Genomic DNA, 6,000 nt, shown 5'->3' with positions numbered 1-6,000 from the left:
GGTTCTCCCCAGAGCCTTCAGAGAGTGCACAGCCCTACTGACGTCTCGGTTTCAGACTTCCAGCCAGAAAACTGCAAGAGAACTTCTGTTGTGTTAGGCCACCCCGTTTGTGGTGCACTCTGTTACAGAAGCTCTAGAAAACTGCAGATGCCCTTGCCTTCTTCAGACAGTTTGGAACTAAAAGCTCCTTGATCCACTGCAGACGTCTTTAGACATTCAAGAGAGAAGTGAAAACAGAGTTGGGAAGGGTGGTGTTCGAGCTGAAGGAGAACGTAATCACAGTCTGCTTCCATTCATATGGCCATTTTGGATTGCTGACCCCCCCAGATTGGAAATCAAATAAATCAGTGTTCTCAACGCTTCTTCAGTTTGTTAACTGTGGGAGGTGGACTCCAGAGGGTTGACTTGGTCTGGCAAAATGTGGCCATTTGTATCTTGCTGTAGGATTATGTGGACTTGGAGACTCAGCCAGGGACACTGTCAAGGCTGAGCAGTTCTAGAAGGGACCGAGGTGGGGTTTGGACGACCGGTTGAATCTGGTGCAAGAGTCGGCGGTTTCCTAAGTGGGGTACTGAATTAGTTCCCCAGGGCTGCTGTAGGAAAAAATACCACAGTCAGAATGGCTAAGACAACAGAAATCTATTTTTCTCACAATTAGAAAGAGGCAATCAAGGAGACAGGAAGTTAGAGATGAAGGTACCGTCAGCATTGGTTCCCCTTGAGGAGTCTCTCCATGACTCACGGATGGACGTCCTCTTCCTGCCTGTTCTCACGGTCTTCCTTCTGTGCCTGTGGGCCCCTGGCATCTCTCCACATGTCTAAATTCCCTCAACTTACAAGGACACGAGTCAGAATGGACTTGGGCCCACCCTCGTGGCCTCATCTCAACTTAATCACCTCGTTGAAGGTCTTGTCTCCAAAGATCGTCCCTTTCTGAGGTACTTACTGGTGGTTATGGCTTCAACATAGGAACTTTGGGGAGGGGGAGGCAATTAAGTTGACAACAAGCAGCTGGGAAGGGTGAATGATCGAGAGAGCTGAGCAGCATTCCGGGGTCCTGTAACTGGGAAGAATGGAAGTTGGAAGAGGAGTAGTCACAGAATGGAAAACACGGATGAGTACTGAGGGTGTCAACGGCACACGCCCCAGGGTCAGAAGAGCATTCCTGAGCTAACACAGAGAATGCAAAAGCCTACCGTGGATTATCCAAGGGTAATTTTGTCAGGCATTCCCTCATAAATGAGACAGCAGAACAATAATTAAAGGTTTGAAATGAAGTCAGAGCCACTGACATTTACCTCAGAAAGAATTTTGCTTCTCTCTTAGCTTTACTGCTTTCTCTGAGTTCTCATCAGAATCGTCTGTTCATCTGTACAAATGCTCAGTAAGAACAACGTGGACCTTATGTGTCTCGTCCCTATCTGGAAATATAAAAGCAGGGCACAGTGTCTGCCAATAAAGAACAAACGCTAGTAAAGCTTCTGAGAAGCAGAATAATTGAGACAAAGTGCCAGCCCAGGGGTTGTGAAATGTGGACTCAACTATTTTCTTCATTATATGCATGTGGTAGGACTGATCCCTGACCCTTTTGTTTCCCATTGCTGAAAAACAGAGACTACCTTATAAATAAGATTTAGCATTATAGTAAATATATTCCTTATTTTTCGGCCCATCAGGTTTAGGCATAAAGAATCATTAAAAAAAAGATTAGGCCATCACAGAATAAATGTCACCTGAGGCCTTCAGTGGACATGGCAGGATGATGGGGCTGGAGGGGAAGTGATCAGATTTGGCTTGGTAAAAAGATGTCTGAAGGATATTACCAGTCTAGAAAATAGACCTTTTCCTGAAGAGTGATACTAGCTCATTTTATGGAGTGTGACAGACATTGCTTTAAGTTCTTTATAAGCATCAACCTTGTAAGGTGGATCCCTTTTGTTTTTCTGATAGAAAGGAATAATAAGGAAATGGAATCAGAAGAGTCAAGTAAATTGCCCAAATCACACACCTGGTAAATGATAAAGCTGGAATTTAAACACAGGCAAGCCAAGTCTGCCCTCCCAATCACCATGCGATACTGCCTCACATAAAAACAAGGCGAAAAGGCTCTTGTCACCTCTGAAATAGATCAAGGGAGCATCAAGTCCAAAGACAGGGAAAGAAGGATCAAGAGATCTCAAGTTACAAGGATACAATGAGTTTGAAAGCTGGATGATCTTCAATAATGTGTTATTCAAAAAATCAAGCCAAGAGGTACAGAAAACTCTCCATAGTAAGGAGGCTTGGAAAGGAATGTTCTCCTGGCTTCTCATCAGTGGCAGAACATATTCTCAGTTTGTGGAAGAGCTGAAACCTGAATATCATTCAATCTACCCATTCAAATGCTAACTTCAACTAGAAACACCCTCGTAGTGTTTGTATTGGATTAGGTGTCTGGGCATCCCACGACCTGGTCAAATCAGCACATAAAATTAACCATCTGCTGTTCACAGCAGCAATAGTTAAGACACAGAAACAATCTAAGTGTCCATCAACAGACGAATGGGTAAAAAAGGACGGGTATGTCTCTACAGTGGACACCACTTGGCTGTAAAATGATGAAATAACGCCACTTGTATCAACGTGGATGGACCTAGAGATTGCCATACTAATCTCTAGAAAGACAAATGCCACATGACATCACTTATATGGAATATAAACTGACACAAATGAATTCAGCTGCCAAATGGACTCCCAGACGTGAAGAACGGACCTGCGGTTGCCAAGGTGGAGGAGAGTAGAAGTGTGGGGTGAGCAGATGCAGACTGTGCACGGAGAATGGATAAACAGCAGGCTGCACTGCTGTACAGCACAGACCTGCTAGAAGTGTGGGGTGAGCAGATGCAGACTGCGCACGGAGAATGGACAAACGGCAGGCTGCACTGCTGTACAGCACAGACCTGCTAGAAGTGTGGGGTGAGCAGATGCAGACTGTGCACGGAGAATGGATAAACGGCAGGCTGCACTGCTGTACAGCACAGACCTGCATTCAATGTCCCGTGAGAAGCCGTAATGGAAGAGAATATTGAGAAGAATGTGTATGTCTGTAGCGTCTGAATCACTTTGCTGTGCAGCAGAAATTAGCACAACGTTGTAAATCTGTACTTCAATAAAAATGATTGAAAAAAATGTTGTAACTGAACTGTGGTGTTGGAGAGACTCTTGGGAGTCCCCTGGACTGCAAGGAGATCAAACCAGTCCATCCTAAAGGAGATCAGTCCTGAATATTCATTAGAAGGACTGATGCTGAAGCCAAAACTCCAATACTTTGGCCACATGATGCAAAGAACTAACCTATTGGAAAAGACCCTGATGCTGGGAAAGATTGAAAACAGGAGAAGAAGGGGACGACAGAGGATGAGATGGTTGGATGGCATCACTGACTCAATGGACGTGAGTTTGGGTAGACTCCGGGAGTTTGCTGATGGACAGGGAGGCCTGGCGTGCTGCAGTCCAAGGGGTCTCAAAGAGTTGGACATGACTGAGCAGCTGAACTGAACTGAATCACAAGGGATAGGACTCAATAAAATTAGAATTAAAAAAAAAAATTACAACAGACACCACAGAAATACAAAGAATCATAAGAGACTTCAGTTCTACACCAATAAAATAGTCAGCCTAGAAAAAAATGGAGAAATTCTTAGAAGAAACAAATTTCCAAGACTGAACCAAATAAAATAAACAGAAAATATGAGCAGATCAATCACAAGTACTAAAATTGAAACTATGATTAAAAAATTTCCAACAAACAGAAGTCCAGGACCAGATGGCTTCACAGGCAAATTCTATCAAACATTTAGAGAAGAGTTAACACCTATCCTGCTGAAACTCTTCCAAAAAATTGCAGAAGACACAAAACTCTGAAGCTCATTCTATGAGGCAATCAACACCCTGATATCAAAACCAAACAAAGATATTACAAAACCAAAGAGAACATTACAGTCCAATATCACTGATGAACATAGACACAAAAATCCTCGACAAGGAAGCAAAAAGACCTATACTCAGAAGATTATAATATACTGATGAAAGAAATCAAAAATGACACAAACAGATGGAGAGATGATATATACCATGTTCTTGGATTGGAAAAATAAATGTTGTTTAAATGACTATGCTACCAAAAGCAATCTACAGATTCAATTCAATCCCCACTCAAACTACCAATGGCATTTTTCACAGAATTAGAACACAAAATTGTATAATTTGTATGGAAATACAAAAGACCATGAAGGGTCAAAGCAATTGTGAGAAAGAAAAACAGAGCTGGAGGAATCAGGCTCCCTGACTCAGATTGTACTACAAACCTACAGTCATTAAAATAGTACGGTACTAGCACAAAATCAGAGAAGGCAATGGCACCCCACTCCAGTACTCTTGCCTGGAAAATCCCATGGATGGAGGAGCCTGGTAGGCTGCAGTCCATGGGGTCGCTAAGAGTCAGACACGACTGAGTGACTTCACTTTCACTTTTCACTTTCATGCATTGGAGAAGGAAATGACAACCCACTCCAGTGTTCTTGCCTGGAGAATCCCAGGGACGGGGGAGCCTGGTAGGCTGCCGTCTATGGGGTCACACACAGTTGGACACGACTGAAGTGACTTAACAACAGCAGCAGCACAAAATCAGAAATATCAGTCAGTAGAACTAGAAAGAAAGCCCAGAGATAAACCCGTTTCACCTATGCTCACCTAATCTGTGATAAAGAAGCAAGTATATATGATGTAGAAAAGACAGCCTCTTCAATAAGTGGTGCTGGGGAAACTGGACATGTAAAAGAATGAAATTAGCACACTCGCTAACATCATACAGAAAAATAAATCAAAATGGATTACAGACCTAAATGTAGGCCAGACACTATAAAACTCAGAAGAAAACATTCATGCAGCAATATCTTTTTTAATCTACCTCCTGGGTGTTAGCCACTCAGTTGTGTCTGACTCTTTATGATCCCATGAACTATAGCCCACCAGGCTCCTCTGTCCATGGAATTCTCCAGGCAAGAACACTGAAATGGGTTGCTATTTCCTTCTCTATCTACCTCCTAGAATAATGAAAATAAACACAAAAATAAATGAGATTTAATTAAACTTAGAAGCTTTTGCATAGCAAAGAAAACCATTAAAAAGGCAAAAAGACAACCCTCAGAATGGGAGAAATATTTGCAGAAGAAGCAACTGACAAGGGATTAATCTTCAAAATATACAAACAGCTCATACAGTTCAATACCAGAAAAAAACCCAATCAAAAAACGAGCAGATCTAAACAGACATTTTTCCAAAGAAGACATACAGATGTCCAAACAACACATGAAAAGATGCTCAACATCACTAATTATTAGATAAATGCAAATCAAAACTACAATGAGTATCACCTTATACTAGTCAAAATGGCCATTGTCAAAAAGTCTACAAACAATAAATGCTGGAGAGGATGTGGGGAAAATGGAACCCTCGTGTACAGTTGGTGGGAATGTAAAGTGGTATGGCCACTATGGAGAACAGTATAGACATTTCTTTAAAAATTAAAAATAGATCTACCATATGATCCTGCAATCCCACTCCTGGGCATATATATATCTCTATATATGTACATATACATATATGTATGTATGTATACATACATGATACATGCACCCCAGTGTTCATTGCAGCATTATTTATAATAGTCAGGACATGAAAGCAGTCTAAATGTCCACTAACAGGAACCTGCCGGGAGCCAGCGTGAGGAGCTCCACCCGTGGCAAAGGTCATGAGGAAGGAGGCTCAGCATACGTAAAGGCGGGATCGAGCCTCAGGAGTCCCCCTGGATATTCTCGAGCATCTACCCCCAAAAACCAGAGTCTGCCTACTTTACTGCTTTGTGCTCTCACCTCTGACTTTACTGGGGGCTGTCCCCCACCACCATCTCACTCTCTCTGATAGAGAGTTAACTTACAGCTCCAGTTAATAAGTTCCTGG

General features: G+C 42.5%; 1 long non-coding RNA gene across 1 annotated transcript in view; it reads right to left on the bottom strand.

The window, feature by feature from the left end:
- Nucleotides 1-207: 207 nt before the first annotated feature.
- The window catches only part of LOC147346384 (uncharacterized), a 61,704-nt gene continuing 55,911 nt past the window's right edge, over nucleotides 208-6,000 (bottom strand). The window contains exon 2 of the long non-coding RNA XR_015153587.1: nucleotides 208-593. This is a non-coding gene — a long non-coding RNA (uncharacterized LOC147346384). The remainder of the gene's footprint in view (nucleotides 594-6,000) is intronic.

This window comes from Bos grunniens, chromosome 24, assembly GCF_055505025.1.
Source record: "Bos grunniens cultivar Pamir isolate PY7600 chromosome 24, Bosgru_T2T1.0, whole genome shotgun sequence".
NCBI lineage: Eukaryota > Metazoa > Chordata > Mammalia > Artiodactyla > Bovidae > Bos > Bos grunniens.
This window is presented reverse-complemented; position numbering and strand designations above follow the sequence as displayed.